Genomic DNA, 20,093 nt, shown 5'->3' with positions numbered 1-20,093 from the left:
AATCCTAACTCAAACCATCTTGCTTACAAGCTCTAAGGTGCAAGATTGGTTACTAAAGAGCAGAGAAGACTTTGATTGAAAAGGTATTACTATAGAAATAGAACATCATAGCCTCGTATTCTCCTAATTCCTCCTACCAAAATTCTTCTTGTCTAGAGAAAACCCTCACATTCCACTTGATATCTAACTGATTAAAATTCAAATGCATTCAGCATGCCCTCTTTGGAAAGGCTTAGGAATTCCCTCTCTAGAATTCCTAGGAATAATGCCCCTAAAGGCTTACATCAGCCTCTTTCATACATAAAATTGACCAAAATAGGCCAAAACCATAATAAAACTTTAAAACAAAATTTACCCTCCAAATACCCTTCTTTCCATTTTAAAATTTTTTCCATTTGGAAAATTGAAGGTTAAAAACACTAACAAATTAACCAAAACCTTATTTTATAAAGGTTGGTGGCATTTGGTTACAACTTAATTATAAGCTCTTTCCCATATATATTAACTGCCAAACTTGGCACAGTGGTGGAAAGTATTTTATCTGAACCCACCAGTCGAGGGTTCCAACCCTGCTGATGGTATTTTCTCTAAAAATGGTGGCCATTATAACTTAAATACAAAATTTACCATAGTATTATCGAAGACAATATGTGGCCTAACAACCACTAGTTCCTTTTGTTAAGTAGTGGTTAGGAGTTTGACCCCCACCATCGGCCGCTTGTTTCTGGAGCCACATCCAATGCCACATGGTCATCCACATTCACCATGTGTAACTTTTTGTGCCTATTGTTGCATTACCATCTATGATGCCATGTGGATATCCATGTCAATTATGATGCAGCCACATCAAATTACCAAGCAAACCTCGAGGTGCCATGTGGACTTCCTTTCCATACACATGGCACCACCATTTTCTTTCTTTTGCCACATAGTGCCACATCAATACTAACTATGCTTTACCATGTCACTTGCTAACACCATGTCGACATCATCGTATGGACTTGACACATCACTAGTCAACCTAACAACTTTGACCACCCATAACTCCTACATACAAACTCCATTTTGGATGAAATGAATGATGTTGGAATTGTGATGATGAGACCTTTGACTTGATGCCATTTTCAACCAATTTGGAGATGGTCAAAATTTCATGCCTATTTTTGGTCAACCCCTAATATGCATGTTTGACCATGACTTTGACCAAGCATAAATTTTGTGTCCAAGCTTTATTTTCAATGAAACAAACATTTTCAAAAATCTCTCAACAAGATCTTCAAATTGGTGCCAATCTCGACCAATTTTGAAGAGTTCAAAATTTCACCTTTTTGATGGCCTCTAATCTAGGATTTGACCCAACTTTACTAGCCATAACTCGAGCATACGGAGTCCTTTTTCACACATTTGAGTTGTGTCAGATTTAGAATTCTGAGAACTTTGGCATGGTGTTTATTATGGGAGATCTAGAGATACTTCAATTTTTGATGAAAATATCCTCTAGATCAATAGGGTACCTACATTTAATTGTAAAGACAATTTAAAGTTAGAATTGATACATTAGACATGACAAATTGACTTAAAGAGATATTCATGGCATGGGACAAAAATATACTACTTTCTAAGCCATGTGTATGTCACAATGACAGATCCTATTGGGTAATCAATACCCTCACCATCAATGATTGTAGCTATCAGTTTCTTTTGGGGCTCAATACAATGACATAGAAAGTAATTTTTTCCTTCATCATTATTGTGATATGCAATAACTACATATAGATTACCTGTATTAGATAGAAGGATAAGTTAATGGAAAAATTGAAAGTAATCTATTTTAACCAAGTATTAAACTGATAACTTAGTACCTAGTTCAACTAGGTCAAATACATGCTCAAAATATATTGTTGCTTCAACCTAGTCAAGCTATAGTGTTGTAGGAAGTTGATATGAATCAATTAAATGCAAAGGTATACAAGACCATTGGTCAACCCACTCTTTTGATTCTAATTCATCACATAAATGATGCATACATGAAAAGAAAAAACATGCAATCTTTCTAGTATAAATAGATAGTGATGTTGCATTTGAACTTTGAAATGAATGAATCTCACTTGATCATGTAAGTATACAAGAATCTTGCAAATTTTCAATGTTAGCTTTACATAACAACAAAAAATATGTAGAAACCATAGAATTACCTGTATTACTTGGTCCTATCATAGAATTGCACAATTGGACAATTATTTCAGCATTTCCTAATATTGTGCTACCTTCATACTTTAATTCCTCTCTATTAAGGGCTCTTTTCACAAATGCTTCAACACCATCATGCTCTTCCTTTCCATGTCTCACCTCAATGAAATTCCAAAAATATTGCACTCCACTTGTCACATGCATCCTACTCAACCAATAGAACATCCTTGCATTCTTGAATTGTGTGATGCAATTGTCTGACCATATAATGTGTTGATTGTATCTTTTATCTCTTTCCCTCAAATTGTTATAGAAAACTCTAAAACATCCTTGAAAAAATTTGATGAATGAGTTCAATCATCATTGATATAGAAGTGATACTCAGTTAAAACTTTTCTATCATCCTCTATGCTATAATGTACATGAATAAATGCTATGTGTACAAAAATTAACACTTTTATAGAGTTGTAATACATTGGTTGCACTTTATTTTGAGGTTTTAGTGTATAGTTTCCATTGAAGTCAACAATTAATTCAATCATACCCAAGGGAAAAATTTTCTTGCACAACTTGAATTTCTCATCCAACCATCTAGCTCTATGTGTATGATCTATGTAGTCATAAACTATTTTCTCTTAAAACAAATTTATAAAAGCATACATTACTTTTCACCAATTCACACCTCTTTAATTGTTTTCCTTATTTAATGCCATATATAACTAACTAGTACTCTCCAAGAGAAACTAGTGTCTTACGAATTTCTGTGTGCTATATAGATGTAGGCATCTATGCAACTTTTGCAAACCACTACATTAAGGGCAAAAACCTTTCAAACACATGGTCTTATAATAAATGTACCCATCATCTTGTTTACATAGTACACTTCTAATAAATTCTCTTAGTGACTTAGGAGGTAATTATAGACCACATTCTTGCAATATGTTGTTAGTATTCAAAGTACAACATATATAATGATAAATATCATAATGCATAGAAAATTCAACATGAACCCTACAATAGCATGTAGTGTGTGTATGATTATCTTAACATAGAATGGTTTTTTCATCTCAAAAAACCTTTGGCTGATTTTAATTTAAGGATATCTTTGAAGACACATTTCATAAAATTGTGTTTGAGTCGTATCCAAATAATGTTTTGTATGTGGCTCACGGTTTGTTTTTCCAATTCGTGTCTTGACAACATCTTTTTGGTTTGGTGAAGCCCTTGCATTGTCCTACCAAAATTGTTCTATTAATGTTCTTAGTGCATCAACAATAACTTTACCCTTACATGGGAGTCTACCTTAGAATGACCAAAATGAAGTCTCATTAGAATTCTCAATTTTCTCTCACCTCACTAAGGCTTTGAGTAACATTGTTCTACTTATCCTTAATGATTTACTTGTTTTTCTTATTTTGCCATTTCCTTTCCCATTATGGTTAATGTGAGGACCCATAAACTTGTATTAGCATCTTTAGTACATTCTTTTAAACCAATAAATTGGTATGCATCAAAGAGACTTCTAACAATGCTTCCTTCACTACTATTTTCAGATGTTCTTAACCCCAAAATTGTCATTGTCTCTTTAAATTTCTGGTTTTTAACCATTTCAACAATAAGTTGGCATCTTCCACTTTGATTTAAATTTTCAAAACAGTTATTCCAAATCTTTTGAACAATTCTCCTATGATTTCTTTTTGACATTTTATCATGCATTGGCATCAAAATATTTTCATCAATGTCAATTAGAAACTTTGATTTTCTATGAATTATTCTAAGAGATGTTGATGTATGTGCATGCTCTATATTTTTATTACTTACATCATGCACATTCATCATTTCAACTTGAGATGTCACATTAGGGGCATTAGGTGACGCAAGTGTATTTGTGATAATCATTTCAATTGAGGTATGTTGAAGATTTTGTTTGTCAAATTAGGTGCATTTGCAACATCAGATTTTCACACTTATATTGGACAAATTTGATGATGTACCTTCACGTAATCTCCTCATATGCTCGCTCTTTTAGTCTTTGTTGCCTCTTATTTTTCAATCACTCCTCTCTTGCTCGTTCCCATGATTGTAGATGCAAATTACCCTACAAATAATAACATGAATAAAATAAACAATAAAATACAAAACTTAAAAAATTGCATGATTGTTTTATGTTCAATCATAAGATACTAATATAAAATAAGATGTTGGTACATGAAAAATGTAAAATTTAGCATTTCTAAGCACAAAAAACCTTACATTTAGATACTTGATATACAAATACATGTGAAATAGTAGTACAATTTGGTCTAGACCACATTGAAACAACATAATAATCATTCACATGTTGTTTTATTTATAGTTTTCAATAACCTAATTAGGTTTTGTATAACCCAATTGGGTTATTGAGTTTTAATTGCATTATCCATATAGAAAAATAACCCAATTGGGTTTTATATAACCTAATTAGGTTTTATATTACTACTACACAAAGGTATATTGAAGGAGGGAGAGAATGATGGAGAGAATGAGAGAGAGAGAGAGAGAGAGAGAGAGAGAGAGAGAGAGAGAGAGAGAGGGTGAGGATAGGATAAAGAGGTAGAAGGGGATACAAAGAGGGAGAGTGAATGAGGGGTGTGTGTGTGTGTGTGTGTGTGTGTGAGAGAGAGAGAGAGAGAGAGAGGATAAGAGAAAGAGATAGAGAGTGGGGATGTGTGTGTGTGTGTGTGTGCGCGCGCACGTGCGTGTGAGAGAGAGAGAGAGAGAGATTAGGGGATAGGATAAAGAGAAATAATTAGAGAGAGAGAGACATGTAGGATGGAGAAAGGATTAGGGGATAGGAAAAAGAGATAGAGGGGATATGATAAAGATAGAAAGGGGATATGAGAGAGATATAAGGGGATATGATAGAAAGAGTGAAAGAGAGATGGAGAGAATGAAAGTGAGAGAGATAAGGGGATATGAGAAAGAGAGAGAGGGTATAAGATAGAGACACTAGTACATTTTCACTTGTTTTTCTATCAAAAATTTTGAACAAAGCTATCATTTCTTTTTCTTTTTGGTTTTCATCCCCATGTTGGTTGAAAATGTCCTAAGTTTTTCCAAGTTGGTCAAAATTTTGACCAACTCAAGTCATAACAAAGAAAAGGTATATTATTATATATGCAAGTCAGACTTCATTCCCGCGCAGGGTATTGTTGAAAATCATGGGTAATATTGGGGCTCATTATTTAGTGATTAGTGGGGCCCATGTACTTGGATACATAGAACTCATATTCAAAGGATAGACAAGATGGGTGCCTATGGGATACCATACCACTTTGCATGTCCACTTGTATCCACTAGTTGTATCATATGCCAAAGAGGGGTTTAGATAGCTTGAACATCCTCGGGACATGTCACAAGTATTGATTTCACCTTCTTTAATAGATTCAACACAATGTCTAGGCTTGGATTGTGTCTCCTACAGGCAACGTGAGCCAAATAAATAGGCAAAAATGAGGATCAAATCCATTCTTTACTCTCTTCAACACAACTAGACACAACATTAAGATTTTCAAAATTTTGTTCCACTCATTTCAGAAGTGGCATCAATGAAGAAGAGTGCTTATTCATTTCAAATATGTGGGTAGCCTAAAAAAAGTCTTAGTAAATCCTTTCAACTTGTGAATCAGACTTCACAAACCTTCTTTCAATTTAGCATCTTTTGCACTTGTTGACACCCAAAGTCGAATGGCTCGAATAACTTGTGTCATTGGGGACTAGGAACAAGGACATTGAAATAGGGTATTGTGATTTCTTGGCCCTTTTGTATGTCCCTGCTTGCATGGATTCTCATTATATCACCCTAACTAAGTCTTGTCGCATTAGGTGCATATGAATGGTTTATAAAGGATGGAAGAAGCCATACACCATTGTAAACCCTCTTCCCAATTACAGAGTTGGAGAAGATTGCTTCTATGCTATTTCTTTGCACAATATGTGGAGGAGAGTTGTCAAATGTTGTTCTTTTTATGACGTGACAGAGAAGCTATTCATATATTGTGGAAACACTACACTTTACCAAATAATTATTCTCCTTTTAGGAAGAATCCCACACAAAATCAGACATCTTGGGGATGAAGAGTGATAATTCATGAGGGGCCGAGGTGGCATGTGAAAGAAAGAGTTTTAAACTATTATCTTTGCATGAAGTGAGTTCTTCTTTCACTTTCTAAAGTAGCCCATTATTGACTAGATTGTCTATAGGCTTGTCGACCATAGCGAAAGCCTTGCCAATGAACACCACTTCTCCTACCTTTATATCCTCTATCACAAAAATACTTTTGCTACAGCCATTACTCATCATTCTGACCTCCACTAGCTTGATGAAATCCCCATCTACTTTATATCATGACATTGATCCTTGTATCGTATGTCAAATAGGGGTTTAGATAGCTCCTTCCAGTTTTCCTTACAAGGTCATCAAGTTGAGGAAGAAGGAGATATTTCTCTAAAATTAAGATAGCCACCTTATTTATTACCATCTCAATAATTAACAAACATTCATTTGTATGGAATTTGTTGATAAGCTTTCCTTCTACATCATGATAGAATATCAGATTTCCCACCCATATCCTAGGGCTAATATGTATATAATTGAGTAAGGCAGTTAGTCTTACCTCCTTATCTTCTAAATAAAGTCTTAGATTAGGAAATATTAAAATTTCTCCATGTTCCATGCATAGTGTAGATATAGGGTAGGAAGTGGCTTATGATCGAAACTAGAAGCTTGGGTATAGTCTGTTTGGGGCATAGTTTTGTCAGGCTCATTATGCAGTGATTGATCAGTGGAGGAAGAATATTCCTATTCTTACAAAGTTCCAAAGGGTTTATGCAATTAATCTTCTTGGGTATGGTCAATACTCAGACAAGCTAAATCCATGCAATTTTCTAGTTAACTCCCTATACACATTCGAGAATTAAGCAAATTAAGTTAATGATTTCTATCAAGACATAGTTAAAGATCAAGCCTTATTTGTATGCAATTCCATTGGAGGTAATTAGTTCTTATTGAAATGAAATATGTTAATATTATTGCAAACATACATAATTATCCTAATATTAAAATGTCTTCTTGGGCTTGACATAAATTATTAGATTTTACTCTTTCTTACTCTTTCAAAGAAAAATGACCTATAGCTTAGTTTTCTATGTTGAGAATTGATTGTAAATTACTCAGTCCACATTTGTTACATGCATTTGTTGCAAGTAGGGTTTCTTCATTATAGACAGAACACAAAAGTGGAGTTTAGATGCTAAAATTTTTCTAGTAGTCAACAAGGAGAAAGGCAGGTCAAAATAAAGTTGCATGAATTAAAAACTTAATAGCTACTCTCTTAGAAAATGGTGTATACCCTAGCAAGTGGTTTGCAATTGACAATTATCTTAACAATATGGTCCACCTTTCCTTTCAATCTAGCAATATCTTGGTCCTTATCTTGTAGCTCTTCATACTTCTACAATTTTTTACTTTCCTATGACCATTTATTTTCCTATAGATATAACGATTGAGGCCTCTTCCAAAGTTTTAGGAAAATGGCCTGCCAAGATGGCATAGGATAATCATGGGGAATATTAGTAACATGGGGAGTTAGTGTATGCTTCTTGGATCAATGTTTTTAAGGGATTTCTTTCTAGCCATCTCTGCCAGTATCTCTATATTATTATCATGATGCTTTCTCAAATCTTGGACCTCTATATCTAGCATATCCACCTCTTAACCTATTTCTCATTGTTGGAAAATTTCAATTAATGCTTCTTCTTCTTCTGATCAAGATTGTATAGACGTACCAAAGAAATCCAAGTTTGTTTCATTGAAAAAGTCATCTCCTCCTAATGATGACTTTTCCCTAAACATGTGTTTCCTCTCACCATTGGTTTCAAATCCAATCTCTAACACTTGCTTGGCCTTGTTTTGGACATTTTTGATGCCTAACTTTTATATCAACCAGTGACATTTTCTAGGGGCTTTACTAGTTTTATGTTGTTTTATTTTTTTCTCCATCATATTGACATCAATGAGAAAGGTCACAATCACTAAATAAATTTTTTGCTGTGTCCCAAAACATTACTCCCCCTTTCAAGACTATCTCTATATTGTACTTCTCTTGTCATACTGATAATATTCTTATTGTTGCACAAAACAATTCTCATCCTTTCAAGGAAAACTGATTTTAGCAACATTTTTCCTGCAACTAGAAAACATAATCTTCACTGCTCCCCATGAGAGTGGTAGCCACATTAATCTAGGAGACAAAAGATAGACATTGAATCTCCCCTTAAGAAGATAGACCACTCTTATGCATCTAGTTTCAAGGGAGGGGCAGTAACCCCTAACTTCTTTCTTAGCAATTTTCTCCCTCAAGAAATGATATTGGATAGAAATATACTATGTGCTCCAATGCACTATTGGATTCTTTAAAATTCTAATAGCACTTATATTATTTATAGCACTTGTATTACCACACATAATTGAACTACTTCATAATCTACAACCTTTATATCTTTAAGTGTCTACTTCATCCACAACACTTGTGCACAACAAGATGCTTTTGCAATATAATCTACCCCTACAATGTCTAATGGCACTTAATACTATTATCATGACCCCAACGTAGAACAAAATTAACAACAAAGAAGACTATGGATTGGGACTCCATCAAAGTTATATTAAATGCTATCGATTAGAATCAGGTATTTGACTTGACTACAAGTAATGAATTAATGTTGTTTATAGAAAACTCTGGATCTCTAGAGACAAAGTATTGATAGCAGCAATAAACCTTTGTTAGTAGATTGTACCTTGCTATTGATAATTCCTTATGTCACCTAGATTGAGAAATCTAATTGCCCTTGTTGAAATATGGCTAAGAAACTGTCTTCAATCTGCCCTCTCTAACCTTCAAGAATATCATGAAGTCCTAATACTGTAGATTCCCTACATGAAAATGGATGAAATAAGTTCTAATCTACCAATTTTCTCTATCAACATCTAACCTAAGAGTTGTGGGTAAAAATATGGCACTGTAGGATTGGTAATTATGCACTAAATTGACTAAAACCCATCTCCAAAATCATTGATCTGCAACTATAACAAGCAATATTACTTTGCCTCAAATGGTCAAACTAGATTTTATGAATTACTAATAATCTTCCAATGAGAATGAAATACAATGCTAATCCCTATAAATTCCAACCCCTTGAATGGTCTCACACTTGCAAGCTTTTTACTTTCTGAGGTTTTTCATTCTCAGATGATGCAGACAACCGAAACCCTTGCACAAAGCTCCATCTCCCAAAACACAATTACAAAGTAACCTAGAATGAATGGATTCTTCCACAATTTCCCTCTTTTATTCTTTATCTTTTCCCTCCAAGTCATTCAAACCTCTTAGAGTTATGTGGGTTTTAAGATATTAAACAATTACATGTTTTATTTTAATTAAATTCACATCTAGGGAATTTGAATCTCTTCAAGGCCCACCATTCATCATGATAAAGTGGCCCTCTTTAAGTTATAACTTTATTTTATTACCTAGGGACTTGGGAAAGTTATTTTAATAAATTAATCTATCATAACGTGATTATATTAATCATTTTTATTATTAATTTATTATGATCTAGTGGAATTGAATAGATCACCAAAAGATTAGTGAGAGTTAAATATTATTATATTGTCAAATGGAAAGGCTCTAACACTAAAAAGACAATATTGGATCATATCGGCCCAACCAATTTTGGTGAAATGGATACCTCTATCTTAACACTAAACCAAATAAGCTTGATTATTCATGCTCCTACACCGATGGATTACAACATAATTCACAATGGTTATCCTCTTGACCAAAAAAAATTGCTACTTGTAGTTGTAGAATATTAATGTTTGACTAGTTAAAATTCTATTCAAAAAAGCCCATATTTTACTATATTTTAATTATTTTGGTGGGCATGTTAAACATTTTCTATTTCTATCAACATTCTTACACCACAAGCTTTGGCATTCACATCTACCCTCATATTGAATTCTTCATACAGTCTTGGAACTAGGTGTGCTTGATTGATTTTAGTGCAAGTCACATATCTTACGGTGTTTCCAAAACAATAAGCATCCAACTTACCAAATCTAATTCAGTGTCTTTGCCACATAGTGGGCATGTAATAAACAATAGTGTAGTTTAATACCATTTCAATTTCATTTGTTCATGCAAAAAATTATCTTCCTTTAATTACTGTAGTAAATATTGGACCAAGTAGAAACACATACTACAACATGCTCCTCTCCATTTAATTCCAAGGAAAGCAACACTCACAAACACAAGTACCAATAGTTCCAAGCTCAACAATAAGAAGACATGAGACAATATATTAATAAAATTTGCATGTTAATTGCTCAAGAATCCCCCTAATAGCATCTTCAATATTAGCCATGAAATCTGAAAATCAACATTGAAAGGAGACCCAATTAAAAGAACAAAAGCAACTCGAAAGCTACGAAGTCAAAAATAAGGTCTTATGAGTCAAAATGTAAAGAAAACAAAATTAATGTCTTCATTCACACCTAAATTACCAATTTTTAGCTTTCACGAAATCCTACTCTCTATAGCAAACCTAATAAAGGATGAAGCCATACAATAGTACCAAAAAGCCAAAAGTCAACAACCAAATAAGCTTGTGTTTAGAATCTTTATCCTCTTTTACATATTGGTTCTATTCTATCAAGGATGACTTTAGCTCTCCCACCTTATGCATTTCCATAACAATGCCGCATCCCCCAATAAGATCACCTTTGTGATATATCTATGGAAATGTTGGCCAATTAGAATAAATCTCCAAGCCTTCTCTAACTTCTTCATCACTTAAAATTTCAAAATGACCAAAGTCTAAATCCTCTTCATTCAAAACATTTACAATCTTTGAGCTGAAGCCACATTGAGGGGTATTAGGTGTGCCTTTCATAAAGAGCATGAGAGGAGAAGAATTAACTAGTTTTTTCAACCAATCTTCGAGTGACTATTTGGGTAGCGCTCCTTTTTTTGACGCAATGTTTTTTAGCTCTCCAATTTTGTGCATTTCTATCATGATATCTTATCCACCAATAAGCTCACCTTTTCTGTACAAGTGTGGATAGCTAAAGTAGTTAGAATATGTTTTAAGACCTTGCCTTACCTCTTCATTAGTCAGAATGTTGAATCTCCCAAATTCTAGCCCTTCCTCTCTAATAATTTCAACAGACTTTCAACTAAAATGGCATGGCTCTTCAGGAGTGCCCTTTATAAATAACATGATTGGGTTGGAATTAATGATGTTTGCTAGCTGAGAACTTAATGATTAACTTATACCAATTGAGTCCACTATACCACCATTATCAGACTCTGAGATAGCAGTATTAGGTTTGGGTTCAAAAAAAGTAGCTTTTACAATTAATTCACTAGACTCATGAGCAGTTAAGAGCAAGCGATGGTCTTTAAATATTTGTTTCAATTCCCCACTTTCATGTAGTTCAAGGGTAATATAATAGAGTCTAAGTAGCTTGACCTTACAATATAGTTGCAAAAAGGTCAGTAGTTGGATAATTCCTTCAAGCACTCCCACACTTGTTCATCACTTAGACTATCAAAGCTACTATATTTCACACCCTCTATTTTCAAAACATCAATAACTTTTCTACTAAATCCACATTGTGGCTGTCCCTTTCATAAACAACATGACTAATTTGGAATTCACAATTCATTGTAGTTTTCTCTTAACTATATCACCAGACTCTATATTAGTTTTAGCAGTCTGAGGTAACTTATATATTTGTTTCACTATCTCAATAATCATTGAACTAGTAGACATTCCAAGACTAGCAGGACTAGCTATCTCGGCAATGTCTATGGAACCAGACACCTTGGCCACTTTGTTGGCCAATTCTAATGTATTTGAACCCTCCAGCGTGTCTACAACCTTCCCATCCTACAAAATTAGCATGTATCAAGGTGCTAAAACTCCAGAAAAACACTCATAATTTGATAAATGGGAAAGAAAATTAGAGATAAACCAAACATGCAACCACAATGGTGAAGGCCTAACTTTTCTGAGCACCATTTTCTAACATAGGAACATTAGTCTAGATTTATTATCATTGATATCATAGTAACAAAATTTATCTACTAATTCTTTATGTAGACTAGAAACCTTGGCAAAAATGCATCTAAAAAAGGTTTTACATTGTCTCATACATATACAGTGTGAAATGGTCTTGTTGTGGATATCAATGTAGAAAAAACTAAATAAGAAATTTATATCAACGCAAAACTCATGATGAAATTTAATTTATACATGAGAAAAGCGCTGATTATTTTTCTCTTTTTTAAAAATTTGCCCACATTATAATTTAATTTGAAATCCACATTTTAACTAAAATGCACATACAAAATTCCAATAAAGCACAAAATAATAGATGTTGAAATATGCTTATACAACCCTCAACACAATGCCAATTTTTATAGCCTACTAGCTCTAAAAGAAATCCATATCAAACACATCAAACAAATTGGATTTGCTTACATGCCCTTATTATCAAATAGATGTTTCACTAATTAATAAATTAAGATTGATTTTTAACAATATCAATGTGGAAAACCTGAGGTATAAATCTTTATAATTAAAAAATATTGACTAAACCCAAGCTCATTTCTCTTATTGAAATTCTGGTAAGAAGAGTTCAAAAAACATAACTAAATTGGCTCATTTCTCTTATTGAAATTATGGTAAGAAGAGTTCAGAAAACATAACTGAATTTGACTTTTTTTCCATTGATAATTTCCCCTTGCATAGAGTCCTTGGGATTAGATACCACAAGCAAGTGTGGTAACCTTGCATCAAATCTACGTAAGATGCAATACTTGCACCTCATTTCACCCATCAAGTTCCACAACACTGAGAATTGCTTTACAACACCTAGAATTGGATGGTGTAATTTGGCATATGAACATGTAAAATGTTCCTTGTGGATTTGAATATAGGTTTTCACTATGAAAAGTTTGATGATTTTCTGCCCTTAATGTCATTGCCCTACTATGGCCCCCTATGCCACCATTCTATTTTGGGCATGTTACCCCCTACCCCCTACCCAATAATCCCCTTACCTTACCTTACCTTACCTTAAAATAGTGGGGTGGGGTGGGGTAGCAAGGGTGGGGTGGGGTGGGATAGGGGTAGGGGTAGGGATCGCGGTGGCTTTATTGTACTAGGACTAGAGCATTATTTAAACTGCAGAGGGTTTATGTAGGATTACTTATTGGTCGAGCCCTACAGGTGAAGAGGGGTAGGGGCATCCATGCCTTTGTTCCATCCTTGCTTCAAATCCTATAGCCCACCCTAAAATTTGATAGGGCACTATCTACTTTTCAGATAAAGCTCTCGGTCTTGGCTAAGAAGTGGGGGCAAAGCTAGAACCTGCTCAATCAACATATAGTCAATAATGAACGTATCCATCCCTATTATAACTTGTATCACTTATGGACATAATATAAGTAGTTACGTTATATTGGGCTATGGATCTATCTACCCAACCTGCTCTGATTACATAGCTATCAACGATAGAGAGATTTGCTAGCACTAGATAACTATACACTCTATTTGTACTAGTGCTTAACCCACTTTAATATTGTAGTTTAATTAGCAATGCTAACTAATTACAGTTAGCTCTAAATTAAGTGATGCATACTAATAAGACTCACATTCCCATTTTTGCAATAGTTGTGAACAATAAAAATTATCAGCTAGCAAGAAAGTGTCTTCACCTAAGAATAGTTTTTAAAGTTGAATTTTGATGGACCAATGGGAGAGGGAATGGTTATTCACTATCCTTTAAGCTCCTTCATAAAAGGAGGATCATAATTTTTTTGGCACCAAGTCTAATAATGAGGACAAAACTGTTAACTCTGCTAGAAGGATTCAAAATGACAAAATTCGTGAGTAGAAAGGGATTGGAAGTCAAAGATGGCTCTGTTGCAAATTATTCAAGATCACATTAAAGAAAATGGCAAAGGCTAGAAACTAGAGAGCTGAATGGAGGAAGATGAACTAGTAGATGCTAGCTTGAATTAACTTCCAGCATTGCTACATAGAGTTCAATGTTATTGTAAGTTGTAACCCTCCTCCTAATTTCCATAAGCATTAAAAGTGATTATTTTTCATGCCATTTTAAAGCCTTATGTTTATTATGCAACCATTCGCTCTCCACTTTATTTATTGTCTACTAATTAGGGGTGAGAGTTGTGAAAAAGCACTAAATTTGAGGCTTGGATTCTTTTTCCTCTGATTTTTGTTTGCTTCTATGCAGATTTCATGTAGTCTAGAAATTGTAAATGTTCTCTCATGATGGCACATGTTTAGATAGCTAAAGATTATTATGGTCCTACATCCAATTATTGCCTAAAGCACAAGATCATTTTTTTTTTCCTTGACAATTTGTCAAAGACATACTTGGTGAGGTGGGTGGAGAGGTGTCAAACAATCAAGAGCATCAATAGAAAATGATTTTTTTGCCAAACCAAAAGCATATACACCTAACACTAGTATTTGAATGGATTTTGCATGTCCTCTCTCCTGCAATAGTTACTCAGCTCATGGCCAATAGATCAAATTAGGAGTTAACATGGATGGCTTGCTGGAGGTGGTGCATTGGCAATGCATTCTTCTGCTTCATTTTATATATCTAATGATGTTGTGCTATTCTTCAAAGACATTACATTGTACATAGATAGTCTTCAATAATTCTAAAAAAATGATCATTTAGAGATTTTTATGTTTTATAACTCCCCCCATTGTTGCCTATAGTTGTAATTAAACTACTAAGCAAGATTATGTAGGCCTGAGGGTCTTAGTGGCTGCTACAAATTGTGCTACACATTAATCTCTCTCTTTGGATTTTAATTTTTGAATTAGTCGATGTGTTGTGTGTTTTTCAAAAAGTGTAGTGCTTTTCTATAACCTAGAATTTGTACTTGAGCTGAATCGCATAATGTAAATGTTATTTTCTAATAGGTTTAGGCCCCCATAGATTCCACAACTAGCTTATCAAAAAGTAAATTTAAAAAAACTCACATTTCAAAAAAAAACATCTATGAGAGCAAGTAGATTTCCACAATCCATAAGATCATTGTAATGGAGCCTTTATTTTTTAGCCTCCATCAATGCATTGACCTTGATCTTTTCATCCTATGATTGATATCATTCTTCTATTTTATAATGATTAGTCTTGTCCATATTCGTACAAAATATTATCCTAACCAACACCACCCACAAGTTCAAGCTCAAACCTAAATTCCTCCCTGAATCTGAGCTTTGAAGAAGTATAAACTTAGATCATTGCTCCTTTAAGTAATTCAACAATCCTAGTCACTGGCCAATTTAGAAGTATTATAGACATGTGATATTTAATCAATATCAATAGATTCATATACAACGATGAACAAAAGGTTATTATGAGTGAAAATTTGTGCAAAGATACATCATAATAGGTGTCAAAGACCACACAAATGTTGTTCTCAAAAAATATGTATATGATATGATGTTTGAAATAGTATCTTGTATGAAGAAATATGTAGCAACAAATTGAATGTGGAAGTGATAATGATATAGGAACATCAACACACCTTAATCACCCTTGGATTTGGAAAGCACAAAAGAAGAACAGAAGTATGGTACAAACTAGTCATCAAATATTGAAGGATATAGCGCACAAGATGCAGATTTGACTAGATAACATTCCCCAGTAATCCATTGGATCATCATTTTTTTGGAAAGTAGCTTGTTTCCTCTATTGTATCATATGGCATAGAAAGTGTTATAAAGACCAACTGAGCTAGAATATTCAAAGTGGTATATCACTTCCCATCTATGTTAACAACATTAATTCAAGTACAATACTTTCAGAGTCTGTAATTGATCATGGAGTAACTCTAGCATACAAACAAAATGGCCATTCAACTTGGTGGGGAAAACATGAGAAATGTTTTGTTTCTTCATCCTCTGGGATTCCAAGATACTCATACAACTATGTCATTTTTTGTATCTTAGGTTTGTACATTGTGTCTGTTGATGATCTTCATAGTTGACTTACTTTTTATTGGATCTCTATTTACAAACTATCTTTTAATAAATATAAAATTTATTTATTTGACCTACTTCATACTTGAGTTGCTTTTGATTTGGATTTTGTACATAGCTTTTCTTTCATCAAATATTCAATGCACTTTTTTGTTACCTTTTTCATCACTGGTAGTATTGTATAGCTTGTTGAAAGCCCTTAATGGTGCTAGAGCACCTAAGCTATAGGAATTCAATATGACACATTATGATATTTTAATTCCAAAGAGATTATTCATGATGTGATAAGATTATTTTTGTCATAAATCCTTTTAAATCCAAATGTAAGGATATGCAAGTCAAAGTTGTAAAGTTCCCCTACTAGGTCCTAATTGTGATTAGAAGGCCATATTTGTATAAAAGAGCCATGGAAGGGTAATTGTTGATAAGTAGGAGATATTTTCCACAACATGATATATAGAGTACTTGTCACAGGCTACACGGATACCAATCTACAAGTGGATTCCCTCAAATTTTCCAAAACACATATTCATAGCCATCTTGAAACTATGCTCTTAGGATTTCCAAAATTCATGTCTTAGCCTCTCTTGGGATTCATCCACCTTGTAAGGAATTACTCTAGCCATACTTGACAACCTACCCATAATTAAAAGGGGCTATAAAAAGACACTATGGGACAGGATATGAATATATCAACTTCAAATAGATTCTAAATGTATCCATGTATGTATGTGTTTATGTATATGTTTATATATTTCTAATTTATCAATATAAACTGAGATCAATACTATATCTTATGAACTAGACCGTGTATTGGCTCTTAGCCTTATTAGCTTTCAAATACTACATTTTTTAAAGTAGTACTTGTACTCTTGTTGTTACACTTTTTCTTCTAGCTGATGAATAATTACTCATAGGTCTGTGTATGCAATCTAAATTCTTATTGTAAATCACTAATCTCTTATTTGTCCCCTCCATGATATTTTAAGCTCCCTTTTTATATCCCCTTAGAGATAGTCACAATCTTTCAATTAAGTTAGATCTTGTCCTCCTTAGTTACCATACCCCTTTGGAGACTAAATAGTATGCATCATTTGGGATATAACATGGTAATCAAACTCTTTATGGCTGATAGTGTTAATTGCATGATTAATTTATAAACTTCTTCTTGTATGGAAATGCATCACAATAAGTTGATGACCATTTTTGATTAACAATAGGTAATTTCCATACATAATTCCTCTTATATATGAAGATACCTATACTTTTTTTGTTATGATATGATATTAGATGTAATCCAATGCTTTCAGGGATATGAGGATTGTGTGTACAGTATGTTGTTTGTTGTACCATTTCATGCCTCCAATTGATACAATCATGCTTGCTATTTAGTTGATTATATGCCTCATCTTAATTGATGCTTAACTACCCATGTTAGCATTAGTTTGCTAATCGATTTATACACAAGTTTGCTGATTTATACATAATCATTAATATATCATTGTTGTTTGTTATTATATATTGCTTCTTGTTTTACTCTACTCTATGTTATTATTATATTGTTGGTGCTCAGATTGAGTTGCTTGTCATTGTACTTTGGAATGAATAGGAACTTGCATTCAATATGATGTCCCTTTTAAGTCAATTGTAGAGTTTATTAGACCCTCAATAAATAGTGGGACATCTTTGGTTTAAATAGTAAGTATATTGTATGTACAATGTAGAGGCTCTTACAACTTTTGTACAGTTGCAGATTCAAAGTTTCCATCAAATAGAAATTGGAATAGATTCTAATCTTGAAGTCAAACTACTAAAGGGGTCATACATTTGTATTTCAGTTGGATCCAAACTACTTTCATGAAATGAATTTGGTTATCATTTCTATATTATAGGTCTCAATAGTCTCAACTTTTTTACAGTTTCCCAATGGATATGAAACAATTCTTACACTTTCTTTTCCAATACATATCAGATTTGTTGTCATGTAGATATTCTAACATTCTATCTTTAGTTTTTAGGCTTTGGTATCCGTATAATCTATTTCATTATAATGTAAAGCTTGTTCAACATTGACTGATTATTTCCAAGCTCTAGCTTTTTATTTTCTACATCCAATGGTTAATATACTTAGTTTTTATCCCCTTATTTAATAATACACCTAATGAATGTTTCTAGCATATATTACATTTTTACACTGGTTTGAACCTTAGCTATTAGCAATGACAATTGCACTAACAAATTTTGTCTCTCAATAGTTCCTAACTAATGAAATAGAAAATTTTGATAGGCAATTTTTCTAGAATACACAAAAAAATATGTGGTACATTTAGCTCGATTGCTAACATGGTTCTAGAACATAGGTTTTCCATTATGGCACCCACCCTTCATTCTAGGACTAATGGGTCAGGTTTCTCCCACTTCTGCTGTGGTGGCCAACTCGATGCAATGTTTATTGCTTCCTCCAAAAATAGGTGTTGTGGCCCTATGTTAGAAGCATTTTTGAAAGAAAATGAGTCACTTGGTGATTGATTATCCTCATGGGTGGTAGAGATTATCTTTTGAATTTCACTATGATATTCACTTTTGTATCTCAACCCCATGAGCAATATAGAACCTCTAAAATTCAATTTCCTGCTACCTTCATCATAACGGATTGAAGAATAAAAAGTTGCAAGATCTAAAGGTATTGTTATTTTATGAGTTATTTGCTTCTTAATTTCCTGTAAGAGATTGTTGTCTTCTATGGAGTCTTTTTTTCTTGGAGCCTATTCAATATACATACTTGGGTATATGCTTCTGGTAAAGCAAAGTAGCTTGGCATCCAAATTTAGAAACTTTCTTTGCAGTCCAAAGGTCTTTAGCAATAACTAAGCCAATATCAAAAGATGAAATCTGATGCCCTTTTGGATACAAAAATATTTCTCTTGTATTGTCCATTAGAATGTCAAGACCAAAGAGGATAGCATGAAATTTCCTATAAACCAATTTTGCAACCTATTCAAATGGAGAAAAAATAAAGCATGCCTATTAAAGGTAGATTTTGATTAGAGAGATCAAAATCTAAAGCCTAGTATTGGAAATATTGCATGTACGAAGTAACAAAACTCAATGATACAAAGTATAGGAAAAGAGTTGGCAATGCAGTTGAATCAAATATAAAAATGTTAATCTATCAATGATTGGCTTATTACCCTGCTTTTGATGATATCAAATAGAAAATTATATTGGTTATCCTAAAGAAAGAACAATATGTTTTCCACCTTATTATTGAACAGACTAAAACTAGAATAAATGATGTGCATCTAGGTTCTTCATATTGCCTAGCTAGAGTCATCAAGTTGAAACTTTGAAGTTTGAAGCAATGGATGACCTCTTCAAAAAGAAACTCTTCTGCATGAAAGAAAGGAGGAAATATCACTGGAAACACTCCCTACTTAAGACCATCTGAATATTGTTGCACCCAGTGTTCAGATCTAGTTGTAGAGACTTTTTAAAATTAATAGTCATGTCTTTTCTTAATTAAAATAATATAGTAAGTTAGGAAAACTTTATCTTGATCATGTCTTACCAATTTAATTTTTTTTAGTGGATCATACCTATACATTTTTTATAACATATTGATTTGTATTTCAATATGTGGCTCCCTGTATATCATCATTGCTTGTCTTTATTATTGTTGTAGTGTATAAATCTATTTGCCTTAATGAGCATTCACTGTGGATGTATTCCCAAATCAACATCTTCCAAACTCTATATTTATTTCATTGTAG

At 33.3% G+C, this 20,093-nt stretch overlaps 1 pseudogene; it reads right to left on the bottom strand.

Moving 5' to 3' along the window:
* Nucleotides 1-10,932: 10,932 nt before the first annotated feature.
* On the bottom strand, nt 10,933-12,312 carry LOC149537934 (monothiol glutaredoxin-S11 pseudogene; annotated as a pseudogene).
* Between the last annotated feature and the right edge of the window lie 7,781 nt (nt 12,313-20,093).

This window comes from Cupressus sempervirens, chromosome 9 (assembly GCF_028749045.1).
Source record: "Cupressus sempervirens isolate cs-2001-9-10 chromosome 9, ASM2874904v1, whole genome shotgun sequence".
In the NCBI taxonomy this organism is placed as follows: Eukaryota; Viridiplantae; Streptophyta; class Pinopsida; order Cupressales; family Cupressaceae; genus Cupressus; species Cupressus sempervirens.
The sequence above is the reverse complement of the archived record's forward strand: the minus strand, read 5'-3'. Positions and strand labels throughout refer to the sequence as shown.